The sequence below is a fragment of the Oncorhynchus tshawytscha genome, linkage group LG08, assembly GCF_018296145.1.
Source record: "Oncorhynchus tshawytscha isolate Ot180627B linkage group LG08, Otsh_v2.0, whole genome shotgun sequence".
Lineage (NCBI taxonomy): Eukaryota > Metazoa > Chordata > Actinopteri > Salmoniformes > Salmonidae > Oncorhynchus > Oncorhynchus tshawytscha.
The window spans coordinates 657,060-674,806 of record NC_056436.1 but is presented as its reverse complement, the minus strand read 5'-3'; the positions used below and the strand labels follow the sequence as shown (position 1 = coordinate 674,806).

The 17,747-nt window shown below is 41.5% G+C and overlaps 1 protein-coding gene across 6 annotated transcripts in view; it reads left to right on the top strand.

Moving 5' to 3' along the window:
• Positions 1–13,981: 13,981 nt before the first annotated feature.
• The window catches only part of fgfr3 (fibroblast growth factor receptor 3), a 276,573-nt gene continuing 272,807 nt past the window's right edge, over positions 13,982–17,747 (top strand). For 2 of the 6 annotated variants that reach the window (XM_042325041.1, XM_042325040.1), the window contains exon 1: positions 13,984–14,642. The gene's annotated coding sequence lies outside the window, so the exon portion shown is untranslated. Of the gene's footprint in view, positions 14,643–17,747 lie in introns of all 6 variants that reach the window. The other 4 variants (XM_042325045.1, XM_042325044.1, XM_042325043.1 and 1 more) reach the window with 3 other exon arrangements.

The following is a 17,747-nucleotide window of genomic DNA, read 5'->3' as shown; positions in this document are numbered from 1 at the left end:
GGGAATGCAGAAGGAGAAGGAAGGGGGCAGGATGTTGATGAGGGGGATGCAGAAGGAGAAGGAAGGGGGCAGAATGTTTATTAGGGGGAATGCAGAAGGAGAAGGAAGGGGGCAGGATGTTGATGAGGAGGAATGCAGAAGGAGAAGGAAGAGGGTACTTCCTGTATATAGCCATGTTATTACCTGGTACTTCCTGTATATAGCCATGTTATTACTTGGTACTTCCTGTATATAGCCATGTTATTACCTGGTACTTCCTGTATATAGCCATGTTATTACCTGGTACTCCCTGTATATAGCCATGTTATTACCTGGTACTCCCTGTATATAGCCATGTTATTACCTGGTAATCCCTGTATATAACCATGTTATTACCTGGTACTTCCTGTATATAGACATGTTATTACCTGGTACTTCCTGTATATAGACATGTTATTACCTGGTACTCCCTGTATATAGACATGTTATTACCTGGTACTTCCTGTATATAGACATGTTATTACCTGGTACTTCCTGTATATAGACATGTTATTACCTGGTACTCCCTGTATATAGACATGTTATTACCTGGTACTTCCTGTATATAGACATGTTATTACCTGGTACACCCTGTATATAACCATGTTATTACCTGGTACACCCTGTATATAACCATGTTATTACCAGGTACTCCCTGTATATAGCCATGTTATTACCTGGTACTCCCTGTATATAGCCATGTTATTACCTGGTACTCCCTGTATATAGACATGTTATTACCTGGTACTCCCTGTATATAGCATTGTTGTTACCTGGTACTCCCTGTATATAGCCATGTTATTACCTGGTACCTGGATTCTCTCCACACCATTCAGTCAGTCAGAGGAGGGAGTGAAAACACTACACACACCAGCCATTCAGTCAGAGGAGGGAGTGAATCCACTACACACACCAGCCAGTCAGTCAGAGGAGGGAGTGAATCCACTACACACACCAGCCAGTCAGTCAGAGGAGGGAGTGAATCCACTACACACACCAGCCAGTCAGTCAGAGGAGGGAGTGAATCCACTACACACAACAGCCAGTCAGTCAGAGGAGGGAGTGAATCCACTACACACACCAGCCAGTCAGTCAGAGGAGGGAGTGAAAACACTACACACACCAGCCAGTCAGTCAGAGGAGGGAGTGAAAACACTACACACACCAGCCAGTCAGTCAGAGGAGGGAGTGAAAACACTACACACACCAGCCAGCCAGTCAGTCAGAGGAGGGAGTGAAAACACTACACACACCAGCCAGTCAGTCAGAGGAGGGAGTGAATCCACTACACACACCAGCCAGTCAGTCAGAGGAGGGAGTGAATCCACTACACACAATAGCCAGACAGTCAGAGGAGGGAGTGAATCCACTACACACACCAGCCAGTCAGTCAGAGGAGGGAGTGAAAACACTACACACCATTCAGTCAGTCAGAGGAGGGAGTGAATCCACTACACACACCAGCCAGTCAGTCAGAGGAGGGAGTGAAAACACTACACACACCAGCCAGCCAGTCAGTCAGAGGAGGGAGTGAAAACACTACACACACCAGCCAGCCAGTCAGTCAGAGGAGGGAGTGAATCCACTACACACACCAGCCAGTCAGTCAGAGGAGGGAGTGAAAACACTACACACACCAGCCAGCCAGTCAGTCAGAGGAGGGAGTGAATCCACTACACACAATAGCCAGACAGTCAGAGGAGGGAGTGAATCCACTACACACACCAGCCAGTCAGTCAGAGGAGGGAGTGAAAACACTACACACCATTCAGTCAGTCAGAGGAGGGAGTGAATCCACTACACACACCAGCCAGTCAGTCAGAGGAGGGAGTGAATCTACTACACACACCAGCCAGTTCACCATGAGGAGTTGACTCAGAAACGGGTCTGACTAGCTCTGTCATTCCCTCCACCCCACCAAAGCACAGCACCATGCCTGCAGAGGAAAGGACACCAGGGATTGTGTGTGAAAATTAAACACTCAGGGTAGAAATGTCCTACTATGGCTGACTGTGTAAAACAACACATTTCGCTTCCATTCATAAAAGAAAATCCAGTGAAATAAAACCAGGTCAAACAATTGCGGTGTTTTACAATCACAGTAACTGAGCTCAAGGTAACTGAGCTAAACGACTACCGCCCCGTAGCACTCACTTCCGTCATCATGAAGTGCTTTGAGAGACTAGTCAAGGACCATATCACCTCCACCCTACCTGACACCCTAGACCCACTCCAATGTGCTTACCGCCCAAATAGGTCCACAGACGATGCAATCTCAACCACACTGCACACTGCCCTAACCCATCTGGACAAGAGGAATACAGTGCCTTGCGAAAGTATTGGGCCCCCTTGAACTTTGCGATCTTTTGCCACATTTCAGGCTTCAAACATAAAGATATAAAACTGTATTTTTTGTGAAGAATCAACAACAAGTGGGACACAATCATGAAGTGGAACGACATTTATTGGATATTTCAAACTTTTTTAACAAATCAAAAACTGAAAAATTGGGCGTGCAAAATTATTCAGCCCCTTTACTTTCAGTGCAGCAAACTGTCTCCAGAAGTTCAGTGAGGATCTCTGAATGATCCAATGTTGACCTAAATGACTAATGATGATAAATACAATCCACCTGTCTGTAATCAAGTCTCCGTATAAATGCACCTGCACTGTGATTGTCTCAGAGGTCCGTTAAAAGCGCAGAGAGCATCATGAAGAACAAGGAACACACCAGGCAGGTCCGAGATACTGTTGTGAAGAAGTTTAAAGCCGGATTTGGATACAAAAATATTTCCCAAGCTTTAAACATCCCAAGGAGCACTGTGCAAGCGATAATATTGAAAAGGAAGGAGTATCAGACCACTGCAAATATACCAAGACGTGGCCGTCCCTCTAAACTTTCAGCTCATACAAGGAGAAGACTGATCAGAGATGCAGCCAAGAGGCCCATGATCACTCTGGATGAACTGCAGAGATCTACAGCTGAGGTGGGAGACTCTGTCCATAGGACAACAATCAGTCGTATATTGCACAAATCTGGCCTTTATGGAAGAGTGGCAAGAAGAAAGCCATTTCTTAAAGATATCCATAAAAAGTGTCGTTTAAAGTTTGCCACAAGCCACCTGGGAGACACACCAAACATGTGGAAGAAGGTGCTCTGGTCAGATGAAACCAAAATTGAACTTTTTGGCAACAATGCAAAACGTTATGTTTGGCGTAAAAGCAACACAGCTCATCACCCTGAACACACCATCCCCACTGTCAAACATGGTGGTGGCAGCATCATGGTTTGGGCCTGCTTTTCTTCAGCAGGGACAGGGAAGATGGTTAAAATTGATGGGAAGATGGATGGAGCCAAATACAGGACCATTCTGGAAGAAAACCTGATGGAGTCTGCAAAAGACCTGAGACTGGGACGGAGATTTGTCTTCCAACAAGACAATGATCCAAAACATAAAGCAAAATCTACAATGGAATGGTTCAAAAATAAACATATCCAGGTGTTAGAATGGCCAAGTCAAAGTCCAGACCTGAATCCAATCGAGAATCTGTGGAAAGAACTGAAAACTGCTGTTCACAAATGCTCTCCATCCAACCTCACTGAGCTCGAGCTGTTTTGCAAGGAGGAATGGGAAAAAATGTCAGTCTCTCGATGTGCAAAACTGATAGAGACATACCCCAAGCGACTTACAGCTGTAATCGCAGCAAAAGGTGGCGCTACAAAGTATTAACTTAAGGGGGCTGAATAATTTTGCACGCCCAATTTTTAAGTTTTTGATTTGTTAAAAAAGTTTGAAATATCCAATAAATGTCGTTCCACTTCATGATTGTGTCCCACTTGTTGTTGATTCTTCACAAAAAAATACAGTTTTATATCCTTATGTTTGAAGCCTGAAATGTGGCAAAAGTTCGCAAAGTTCAAGGGGGGCGAATACTTTCGCAAGGCACTGTACCTATGTGAGAATGCTGTTCATCGACTACAGCTCGGCATTCAACACCATAGTACCCTCCAAGCTCGTCATCAAGCTCGAGACCCTGGGTCTCGACCCCGCCCTGTTCAACTGGGTACTGGACTTCCTGACGGGCCGCCCCCAGGTGGTGAGGGTAGGCAACAACATCTCCACCCCGCTGATCCTCAACACTGGGGCCCACAAGGGTGTGTTCTGAGCCCTCTCCTGTACTCCCTGTTCACCCACGACTGCGTGGCCACGCACGCCTCCAACTCAATCATCAAGTTTGCGGACGACACAACAGTGGTAGGCTTGATTACCAACAACGACGAGACGGCCTACAGGGAGGAGGTGAGGGCCCTCGGAGTGTGGTGTCAGGAAAATAACCTCACACTCAACGTCAACAAAACTAAGGAGATGATTGTGGACTTCGGGAAACAGCAGAGGGAACACCCCTCTATCCACATCGATGGAACAGTAGTGGAGAGGGTAGCAAGTTTTAAGTTCCTCGGCATATTCATCACAGACAAACTGAATTGGTCCACTCACACAGACAGCATCGTGAAGAAGGCGCAGCAGCGCCTCTTCAACCTCAGGAGGCTGAAGAAATTCGGCTTGTCACCAAAAGCACTCACAAACTTCTACAGATGCACAATCGAGAGCATCCTGGCGGGCTGTATCACCGCCTGGTACGGCAACTGCTCCGCCCACAACCGTAAGGCTCTCCAGAGGGTAGTGAGGTCTGCACAACGCATCACCGGGGGCAAACTACCTGCCCTCCAGGACACCTACACCACCCGATGTCACAGGAAGGCCATAAAGATCATCAAGGACATCAACCACCCGAGCCACTGCCTGTTCACCCCGCTATCATCCAGAAGGCGAGGTCAGTACAGGTGCATCAAAGCTGGGACCGAGAGACTGAAAAACAGCTTCTATCTCAAGGCCATCACACTGTTAAACAGCCACCACTAACATTGAGTGGCTGCTGCCAACACACTGACACTGACACTGACTCAACTCCAGCCACTTTAATAATGGGAATTGATGGGAAATGATGTAAATATATCACTAGCCACTTTAAACAATGCTACCTTATATAATGTTACTTACCCTACATTATTCATCTCATATGCATACGTATATACTGTACTCTATATCATCGACTGCATCCTTATGTAATACATGTATCACTAGCCACTTTAACTATGCCACTTTGTTTACATACTCATCTCATATGTATATACTGTACTCGATACCATCTACTGTATCTTGCCTATGCTGCTCTGTACCATCACTCATTCATATATCCTTATGTACATATTCTTTATCCCCTTACACTGTGTATAAGACAGTAGTTTTGGAATTGTTAGTTAGATTACTTGTTGGTTATTACTGCATTGTCGGAACTAGAAGCACAAGCATTTCGCTACACTCGCATTAACATCTGCATCTGCTTTGCTGAGTAGAGTGTTGGAAGCAATTTTGTAGATGACATCGCCGAAGTCGAGGATCGGTAGGATAGTCAGTTTTACTAGGGTAGGTTTGGCGGCGTGAGTGAAGGAGGCTTTGTTGCGGAATAGAAAGCCGACTCTTGATTTGATTTTCGATTGGAGATGTTTGATATGAGTCTGGAAGGAGAGTTTACAGTCTAGCCAGACACCTAGGTACTTATAGATGTCCACATATTCAAGGTCGGAACCATCCAGGGTGGTGATGCTGGTCAGGCGTGCGGGTGCAGGCAGCGAACGGTTGAAAAGCATGCATTTGGTTTTACTAGCGTTTAAGAGCAGTTGGAGGCCACGGAAGGAGTGTTGTATGGTATTGAAGCTCGTTTGGAGGTTAGATAGCACAGTGTCCAAGGACGGGAGTTGTACCTGGTGGGTTCCTTGATGATTTGTGTGAGATTGAGGGCATCTAGCTTAGATTGTAGGACTGCCGGGGTGTTAAGCATATCCCAGTTTAGGTCACCTAACAGAACAAACTCTGAAGCTAGATGGGGGGCGATCAATTCACAAATGGTGTCCAGGGGACAGCTGGGAGCTGAGGGGGGTCGGTAGCAGGCGGCAACAGTGAGAGACTTATTTTTGGAGAGAGTAATTTTCAAAATTAGTAGTTCGAACTGTTTGGGTATGGACCTGGAAAGTATGACATTACTTTGCAGGCTATCTCTGCAGTAGACTGCATATATTGAGTTGCAGGCAGCCACATGTTTCGCTGTTCGACTGTTACCTTCCTTGATGAGCTAAATCAGGTCTGTAGAGCTGATGGCGTGTCCTATGTCATTGTGTGGGATAATGTCAGGTTCCACCATGCTCAAATGGAGCAAGCATGGTTTCAGGCCCATCCACAATTTACCACCCTGTACTTACCCCCATACTCTCCTTTCCTTAACCCAATTGAGGAATTTTTCTCCACGTGGAGGTGGAAAGTATATGATAGGCGCCCTCACGAACAAGCCACCCTTCTACAGGCCATGGATGACACATTCAATGACATCACGGCAGACCGGTGTCAGGTCTGGGTTCGCCCGAAGATTCTTCCCAAGATGTTTGGCTAATGAAAACATCCATTGTGATGTGGATGAGAACCTGTGGCCAAATTCACAAGACAGGGTTGATGGAACTATAGAAGTACGGTAATCAATCTTTTGTTTAGCTTTTTACAGTAAGCCAGGTGAGGAACACTCCAGTGATGTTTTACAGTAAGCCAGGTGAGGAACACTCCAGTGATGTTTTACAGTAAGCCAGGTGAGGAACACTGCAGTGATGTTTTACAGTAAGCCAGGTGAGGAACACTGCAGTGATGTTTTACAGTAAGCCAGGTGAGGAACACTGCAGTTGACCTTTAACAGTTTTTTATTTTTTGTTGCTAATTAATTTTGCTTTGATTCAAAGAAACCTATGTTGCGATTTTATTGAATTTCATTAATAAATGTCATATTTTGTTCAAGGATTCCACTGTGTCTGTAGTATTCTCTCTACTAGTCCTTTTACAGTGATGTATTTACATGTAGTAGCATAATGAAACATGTATCACATATTTTGTACTACAATATTTAATGATTATACGAACAACTACACAGTGAAACTATCGGTATCTTGTGTGTGGATGATCTAAATGAATGTTCCTATGGTATTTCATGATAAATAGGTTATTTGAACCAATGATTCCGCAAGTGCAAGGTTTCTTTAAAGATATGAATGCACAATGAAATGTTTTGAACATTGGACAGCATGTGATGACCGTTTTGAGTTTTGTATCTAGAGTTTTGAAAAATGACCACAGGGTTATGAAATTAGTACCGAAGTGATTGTTAAAAACTGTAAATTAATTAGTTGAGTTGTTGACATTAGTTGATTGCAGTTTTAAAATGTGTTCAAATCTGGCCATAAATAAAACAGTAGGACTACTACCTCTTATCAATGTTTCAGTAGGACTACTACCTCTTATCAATGTTTCAGTAGGACTACTACCTCTTATCAATGTTTTAGTAGGACTACTACCTCTTATCAATGTTTCAGTAGACCTACTACCTCTTATCAATGTTTTAATTGGACTATTACCTCTTATAAATGTTTTAGTAGACCTACTACCTCTTATCAATGTTTCAGTAGATAAATTACCTCTTATAAATGTTTCAGTAGACCTACTACCTCTTATCAATGTTTCAGTAGACCTACTACCTCTTATCAATGTTTCAGTAGGATCTACTACCTCATCAATGTTTCTGTAGACCTACTCCCTCATCAATGTTTCAGTAGGCCTACTCCCTCATCAATGTTTCTGTAGACCTACTCCCTCTTATCAATATTTCAGTAGGACTACTACCTCTTATCAATGTTTCAGTAGGCCTACTACCTCTTATCAATGTTTCAGTAGGACCTACTCCCTCTTATCAATATTTCAGTAGGACTACTACCTCTTATCAATGTTTCAGTAGGATCTACTCCCTCTTATCAATGTTTCAGTAGGATGACTCCCTCTTATCAATGTGTCAGTAGGCCTATTACGTCTTAGCAATGTTTCAGTATACCTCCTCCCTCTTATCAAGGTTTCAATAGGCCTACTCCCTCATCAATGTTTCTGTAGACCTACTACCTCTTATAAATGTTTCAGTAGGCCTATTACCTCTTATCAATGTTTCAGTAGGACTACTACCTCTTATCAATGTTTCAGTAGGCCTACTAACTCTAATCAATGTTTCAGTAGGACTACTACCTCTTATCAATGTTTCAGTAGGATCTACTACCTCTTATCAATGTTTCAGTAGGACCTACTACCTCTTATCAATGTTTCAGTAGACCTAATCCCTCATCAATGTTTCTGTAGACCCACTACCTTTTTTTATTTTATTTTATTTAACTAGGCAAGTCAGTTAAGAACAAATTCTTATTTTCAATGACGGCCTAGGAACAGTGGGTTAACTGCCTGTTCAGGGACAGAACAACAGATTTGTACCTTGTCAGCTCGGGGGTTTGAACTTGCAACCTTCTGGTTACTAGTCCAACGCTCTAATCACTCGGCTACCCTGCCGCCCCAGTTCCAGTAGGACCTGCTACCTGTTATTAATGTTTCAGTAGGCCTACTTACTCTTATCAATGTTTCAGTAGGATCTACTACCTCTTATCAATGTTTCAGTATGATTACCACCGTTGATCAATGTTTCAGTAGGCCTACTACATCTAATCAATGTTTCAGTAAGCCTACTTACTCTTATCAATGTTTCAGTAGGCCTTCTACCTTATCAATGTTTCAGTAGGCCTTCTACCTTATCAGTGTTTCAGTAAGCCTACTTACTCTTATCAATGTTTCAGTTGGCCTACTTACTCTTATCAATGTTTCATTAGGCCTACTACCTCTTATCAATGTTTCAGTAGGCCTTCTACCTTATCAATGTTTCAGTAGGCCTTCTATCTTATCAATGTTTCAGTAGACCTACTACCTCTAATCAATGTTTCAGTAGTATTACCACCGTTGATCAATGTTTCAGTAGACCTACTACCTCTTCAATGATTCAGTAGGCCTACTCCCTCATCAATGTTTCTGTAGGCCTACTCTCTGGCAGAACTACCTCGCATGATGACTCCTTGCTGTCCCCAGTCCACCTGGCTGTGCTGCTGCTCCAGTTTCAACTGTTCTGCCTGCGGCTATGGAACCCTGACCTTTTCACCGGACGTGCTACCTATCCCAGACCTGCTGTTTTCAACTCTCTAGAGACAGCAGGAGTGGTAGAGACACTCTTAATGATCGGCTATGAAAAGCCAACTGACATTTACTCCTGAGGTGCTGACATGTTGCACCCTCGATAACTACTGTGATTATTATTATTTGACCATGCTGGTCATTTATGAACATCTGAACATCTTGGCCATGTCCTGTTATAATCTCCACCCGACAGCCAGAAGAGGACTGGCCACCCCTCATAGCCTGGTTCCTCTCTAGGTTTCTTCCTAGGTTTGTGCCTTTCTGGGGAGTTTTTCCTAGCCAATGTGCTTCTACACCTGCATTGCCTGCTGTTTGGGGTTTTAGGCTGGGTTTCTGTACAGCACTGAGATATCAGCTGATGTAAGAAGGGCTGTATAAATAAATTTGATTTGAAAATTGATTTATTGTAGATTACCTATACTGAATAGCTTTATGCTATAGATTACCTATAGTCAATAGCTTTTTGTATAGATTACCAATAATGAATTGTTTTATTGTAGATTACATTTAGTGAATAGCTTCATGGTATAGATTACCTATAGTGAATAGCTTCTTTGTATCGATTAACTACATTTTAGTTTCATGGTATAGATGACCTATAATGAATAGCTTTGTTGTATAGATTACCTATAGTGAATAGCTTCATGATATAGTTTACCTATAGCGAATAGATCAATTGTATTGTTTTCTAATAGTGAATAGCTTCTTTATAGATTTCCTATAGTGAATAGCTTCATGCTATAGATTTCCTATAGTGAATAGCTTCATGCTATAGATTACCTATAGTGAATAGCTTCATGCTATAGATTTCCTATAGTGAATAGCTTCATGCTATAGATTTCCTATAGTGAATAGCTTCATGCTATAGATTTCCTATAGTGAATAGCTTCATGCTATAGATTTCCTATAGTGAATAGCTTCATGCTATAGATTTCCTATAGTGAATAGCTTCATGCTATAGATTTCCTATAGTGAATAGCTTCTTTGAATAGATTACCAATAGTGAACAGCTTCTCTGTAGATTACCTAAAGTGAATAGTTTAATGCTATAGATTACTTATAGTGAATAGCTTATTGGTAGAGTTCATATAGTGAATAGCTTCATGGTATAGATTACCTATAGTGAATAGCATCTTTGTATAGATTACCTTTAGTAAACATCTTCATGTCATAGATTGCATGAAGTGAATCGCTTCTTTGTATGAATTACCTATAGTGAATAGCTTCTTTGTATGAATTACCTATAGTGAATAGCTTCTTTGTATGAATTACCTATAGTGAATATCTTATTTGTATGAATTACCTATAGTGAATAGCTTCTTTGTATGAATTACCTATAGTGAATAGCTTCTTTGTAGAATACCTATAGTGAATAGCTTCTTTGTAGAATACCTATAGTGAATAGCTTCTTTGTAGAATACCTATAGTGAATATCTTCTTTGTATGAATTACCTATAGTGAATAGCTTCTTTGTATGAATTACTTATAGTGAATAGCTTCTTTGTATGAATTACCTATAGTGAATAGCTTCTTTGTAGAATACCTATAGTGAAGGGCTTCTTGCTATAGATTTCCTATAGTGAATAGATTATTTGTATAGATTACCAATAGTGAACAGCTTCTTTGTATCTAACCTATACTGAATAGCTTCATGATATAGATTACTGAGAGTGAATAGATTCATTGAATAGATGCCTTATTGTGAATAGCATCATGCTATAGATTACCTATAGTGAATAGCTTCTATGTAGATTACCTATAGTGAATAGCTTCTATGTATATTACCTATAGTGAATAGCTTCTATGTAGATTACCTATAGTGAATAGCTTCTATGTAGATTACCTATAGTGAATAGCTTCTATGTAGATTACCTATAGTGAATAGCTTCTATGTAGATAACCTATAGTGAAGACCTTAATGGTATGGTTTACCTATAGTGAATAGCTTCTATGTAGATTACCTATAGTGAATAGCTTCTATGTAGATAACCTATAGTGAAGACCTTAATGGTATGGTTTACCTATAGTGAATAGCTTCTATTTAGATTACGTATAATGAATAGATTCTATGCAGATTACCTATAGTGAATAGATTATATGTAGATTACCTATGGTGAATAGCTTCTATGTAGATTACCTATAGTGAATAGCTTCTATGTAGATAACCTATAGTGAAGACCTTAATGGTATGGTTTACCTATAGTGAATAGCTTCTATTTAGATTACGTATAATGAATAGATTCTATGCAGATTACCTATAGTGAATAGATTATATGTAGATTACCTATAGTGAATAGCTTCTATGTAGATTACCAATAGTGAATAGCTTCTTTGTATAGATTACATACAGTGAACAACTTCTTTGTAGACTTCCTATAGTGAACAGCTTCATGCTACAGATGACCTATGGTGAATAGCTTCATGGTAGATTAACTATAGTGAATAGATTAATTGTATAGATTACCAATAGTGAATAGCTTCTTTGTATAGATGACCTTTCGTGATTAGCTTCATGGTATAGATTACCTATAGTCAATAGCTTCTTTGGAGATGACCTACAGTGAACAGCTTCATGTTACAGATGACCTATGGTGAATAGCTTCATGGTATAGATTAACTATAGTTATTAGCTTTGTTGTACAGATCGCTTATAGTGAATAGCTTAATTGTATGGATTACCTACAGTGAATATCTTATTTGCATAGAATACCTGTAGTGAAGAGCTTCTTGCTATAGATTTCCTATAGTGAATAGATTCTTTGTAGAGATTAAAATAGTGAATAGCTTCTTTGTAGATTACCTATAGTCAATAGCTTCTTTGTATAAATTACCAATGGTGAATAGCTTCTATGTAGATTACCTATAGTGAACAGCTTCTTGCTATATATTTCCTATAGTGAATAGATTCTTTGTAGAGATTAAAATCGTGAATAGTTTATTTGTAGATTACCTATAGTGAATAGCCACATGATATAGATGATATATAGTGAATAGATTATTTGTATAGATTACTTATAGTGAATAGATTAATTGTATTGATTACCTATAGTGAATAGCTTCATTGTATTACCTACAGTGTGAACTCCTTTTATTAGCCATTACCTCCTGTACAGATATTTTTATTATCCAGGATTATGCCACAGTGATGAGTACCTTTGTTTTATATTCCACATGTTTTACATGTACTGCTCTCCATATCTCATTTGAGTGTAACAACATTGGATTGGAAGTTTTAGCAAGCCCCTCCCCAGAAATATTCTGTGAAAGAATATCAACAGAGTTGAAAGGGTTAATTAGCTGCCCACCCCAACCCAACCCAACACAAACCTCTAACCCCCAGTCACTACCCCAGGCAGCCACCCATCCCAGCCCTCCACTCACCCCAGCCAGCCAGGCAACCAGCCAACCAGACCAGGGAGTCATATTAAGGATCTATCTGCAGTTCATGGCATCAATAAATTGCCCTCTGAAAACATAGTCAGTTGAAGACACCAATTGACATGTTGTTTAACACATGTTGTTTAAAGCTTCTGCTCCAGGGTTATGGTTGGGTCTGTCAGGCTTGGTTGCTCTCCAACATTCAGGATATGGCACATTTTTTTTTTACCCCTTTTTTCTCCCCAATTTCGTGGTTTCCAATTGTTGTAGTAGCTACGATCTTGTCTCATCGCTACAACTCCCGTACGGGCTCGGGAGAGACGAAGGTTGAAAGTCATGCGTCCTCCGATACACAACCCAACCAGCCGTACTGCTTCTTAACACAGCGCGCTTCAGGGCAAGTCTCTTAATGTCCTTGAGTGGCCCAGCTGTCCTTCTGGAAGGTTCTCGCCAGAGCCCGGACTTAAGCCCGATCTAACATCTTTGGAGAGACATAAAAATTGATTTTCAGCATCACTCCCCAACCTGACAGAGCTTGAGAGGATCTGCAGAGAAAAATGGGAGAAACTCCCCAAATACAGCTGTGCCAAGCTTGTAGTGTCATACCCAAGAAGACTGGAGGCTGTAATCGCTGCCAATGGTGCTTTGAGTAAAGGGTCTGAATACTTATCTAAATGTGATACTTCTGTTTTTATTTTATACACTTGTCAAAATGTATAAAAATCTGTTTTTTCTTTGTCATTAAGGGGTATTGTGTGTAGATTAACTACGAACCCCCCCCCCATATTTAATCAATTTTAGAATAAGTCTGTAACATAACAACATGTGTCAAATGTAATGGGGTCTAAATACTTTCCGAAGGCACTGTATATTCAGACATGGGTTGTATTGACAGCCCTCTTTGTATTTTCAGTCATTTAGATATATTAGATACAACAAATGATGTCATCAGAATTGTGAACAAGACGCTGAAACCTGAATCACACTATGATTTGAAATACAAGGATGTTATTTAACCTATTTTGTAATAGATAGAAGATCTTGTATCTAAAACGATAAATCTTAAAGAGTCTATATTATTCTATATTTCTTAGTTTCAGTGTTGTAGTCGATAAGACACGAGGTTGGTGGCACCTTTTGGGGGGAGAACGGGCTCATGGTAATGAGTGAAGCATAATAGGTGGAATGGTTTCAAATACATCAAGCACATAGTTTCCAGGTGTTTGATGCCGTTCCGTTTGCGCTGTTCCGGCCATTATTATAAACATCCTTCCCTCAGCAGCCTCCTGTGCTGTAAGAGCACCTAGTGTGTGTCGAGTGAGTGTAGATTATCTGCTTGGACATACAATCCAATAACGACCATTGATTGTATTCTAGAAGAGATGGTGGGAGGCGCCTTCCTCCTCGTCTCCAACTCTCCCCCAGAACATTCCCGAATTGCTGATCTGCTGAAAGCCTCGAGCGTACTGGCAGGCGACACCAGAAGCTCTTGCACATCGCCACAGAGAGAAAGACATCTGGAAGCAGAGGCTGCTTTCATCTCCCGCGTCAGTCAGTCAGTCAGTAGGATCAGGTACACTGCGCAGCGCCGCGTGGGACTCGAGCTGTACTTCACCAACAACCAGACAGCAGTTCCAGTCCAGAGTCTGGAGGCAGCAGACATTAACACTGTGGAGCAGAGCGGAACGAGCTGATCCTTCTCTCCCGGTCCCGACCTGGTCCTTACGGAACTGACCAGAGAGAGAGAGATGAGAGATGATTAAATAATGTGGATTATATAGTCACTCACTGGATACAACAGCTGAACACGACGCGGTTACAAAAGGATTTAGACTTGAAGACTGAAGAGATCGTTTCGGGGGGATATCTCTCTGCCCGGGTGGAATAGGCGCTCAGGCAGGCTGCTTGTTGGGATTTGATTTTAGAACTGCATAATATTACAACTACAACACTTCTAGGCGGATGTACATACATAGTGTTTTTGGAGCAGTTTTGAGGAACAGTTTTGTTTATTTTTATGGTGATAATTAACTCTTATAAAGGATCGCTGTCAAAACGGAATCACACAGAAAGGATTACAATCCTTGGGTAAGACGGATTGCATATGATTTGATTACTATTACTATTATTATGATTGTTATAATTATATTGTTGTTACGATATAAGAGAGAAAGTTGGGTGAATATTGGAGCCGACTTAATGCGAGCAGCACTTCCTTGATTATAGCCTTCGAGAGTTAGACAGACAGGTTGGTTGACTAAAAACCAGTTGGACTGTTGTTACCGTCGGCATCCATAACATAATTTAAACCGGGTATGTGAGCGTATAGAGAGCTGAGCGTCTCAGGATGAGCTTCCTGCTATCAGAGCTCTTTTGTTCCCGGTCCCCCGTGGCCCGGCCCCCGGACGGGTGCTGCAGAGAGCGGGTCTGTCTGTCAGTGTTCACCGCTGTCTCCTCTGGACGCACAGGTGCGCTATGGGGACCACGATAAACTGCCGTGCTGTAGGCTGAAAGGCCGTACATGGTCAATCTGATGTCAGCAGTGGCCGTGCACCATACGGCCTCTGCAGAAGTCAGGCCATGTATACTTCTCCCTTTGCTGAGCAGAGCTGTTATGAACGAAGTTGTCAAGGAAGTGAATTGGTGTTTATGCAGGACCTCCCGCCCTACTTACCTTCAACCAATGATGCAGAGCTATAAGGAGTTATGCAGAACACTTAGCATTGTTATACAATTTGGGAGGCGCGGGGTAAAGCGGTACCAAACTCAATTTGGCCTCTGCATGCCTCCAGAGGCTCCGCAATTGCGTCACACCCTCCATAAGGATTCACCAAGCACGAACTTGATCAAGCATAAATGTACTCTAATACTGTGTTGGAACCCTCGGAGACCCACCCACGCTTCTATCTGATAGTTATAGTTGACTGTTACAGAACTGAACAGGCTGCTACAGACCGTGATTTTTATTTATATATTCAACTTTTATTTAACTAGGCAAGTCAGTTAAGAACACATTCCTATTTACAATGATGGCCTACCCCTGATAACAAAAGTGATCTATTGCCGTTTGGATTTGGTTCATCATGATCAATTGGCCAAATACAAGTCATTTTTTGTCAAGGTTGGGAAACAATGTTTTTGTTATAAATAGCTGAGTAAATATTCAGTTAATTACGGTTGTGTACATCTACACTCTAAAATGAGTATTTTAGTATGTATAAAGTAAAATAATTGCAACCTCTGTTCTCTGGTGAATGTGGCGTTTCACACAGGGCAAAACTACCCCTTCCTTCACCCGACTGCTCTACAATGCTGCTTCACCAACCTCACTGTACTGCTACTAAGCTACTGTCTTCAGCCGTGTTCATCTCCCATCTTCACAGATATTAGGTTGCTGTAGGCCATGGTGTACAGCACATCATCCTCTACATGAGACCCCTCTCCCCAGTCAGTCTGAGAGCTGTAGTGGATATTTGGGCTACACTTCCAAATGGAACAATTAGGGAAAGGAAATGTGGGATACCTGGTCAGTTGTACAACTGAATGCATTCAACTGAAATGTGTCTTCCGCATTTAACCTGAATCAGAGAAGTGCGGGAGGGCTGCATAACCGAATAGTCTCCTACTCCTAGGCCTTTTTATTCATTCATTGGACTAAATGTAATACCATTGTTAATTTTACAAGCCTAACGTTTGTGGGCCTATCTTTTTAGTGAGAGCCAATGACTAATTAATAATGATATCAAAGAAAGATGCTTAGGGAATGTGATTTTGGGAAAGAGGTCATCTTAATGGGAGATTGTAACATTAATTATGAAGACAAGTCTTGTAGGAAAACCCTCAAACGGATCCCTAATACCTTTGACCTTACACAGCTAGTTAAAGGGCCAACCAGGGTGACTTGTTGCTCTAAAACACAGATTGATTTGGAGTTCAGTAATAAACCAGAGAGAGTGACTAAATCATTCAATATGGTTACTGGGCTATCTGATCATAATCTGACACTTAGAGCCAGAAAGCTGTCTAAGAGCAGGTTTAACCTCTCTACTGTTAGAAAGCCGGATCAACTCAGAATACCTAAGAGTGAATTAAACACATTTTGAAAACACAATTAAGGGAATTAACTGGAATGATCTCTTGTCCTATACAGACGTGGAAGCTGATAGTCAGGTTTTTCTATCTACAATCCAGACTACAATAAATGGCTTCCTAAAGAAAATCAAATCCAAACCTGGCCAGAAGAGCACTCTTCCTTGGCTAAATGGAGAAATCTGGAAATTGATGAAAGAACAAGATTATGCTCTAAAAATAGCCCTAAGATCCAAATTAGAGCATGACAGACATAGGTTTACCATGTTTAGAAATAAGGTGATGAAAGAAATCAGACAGGCCAAGGCAAACTTTTTTATTAACATCATTGGTGAAGCAAAGGGAAATTCTCAACTGATCTGGGAGAATCTAAAAAAGTTAACAGGGAAAGACCATAGTAACACTGCAAAAACACTAGAAATCATGGTGAATAACAATCTAACACAGGATGCAGTCGAAATAGCAATAGCCTTCAATTCCTACTTTATTGACTCTGTCAGGGTACTGACACAGAACCCCTCCACTGGTTTGTTGGGCTCAGTGCTAGTGAATGATGCTCAACCTGTCTTCATCATAAGGGAGGTTTCTGAGTCAAAGGTGAACAAGGTGATTAACTCACTAAAGAACTCTAAAGCCAAAGATGTGTTTGGGCTGGACTCTACCTTTCTTAAAAACTACAAAGAGTCACTCATTGGCCTCATTACTAAGGACACCAACACATCTATTGGTCTGGGGGTGTTTCCAAGGGTCTGGAAGTCGGCCATAATAACGTCCATCTTTAAATCAGGTGACCATGCTGACGTGAGTAACTACAGGCCCATTAGTATACTACCTGTAGTGTCAAAGGTTGCTGAAAAGTGTGTAGCAGAACAACTGATTGCCCACCTCAACAACAGCCCCTCCACATTACACTCCATGCAGTTTGGCTTCAGAGCGAAACACTCCACAGAAATGGCCAACTGCTTTCTTCTGGACAATGTGAAGTCCAAGATGGACAAAGGGGGCGTTGTTGGGGCTGTGTTTCTGGACCTAAGGAAGGCTTTTGATACTGTTGAGATTCTCAGCACAAAATTGTCCAAGTTCAACTTTTCCCCCGATGCCTTG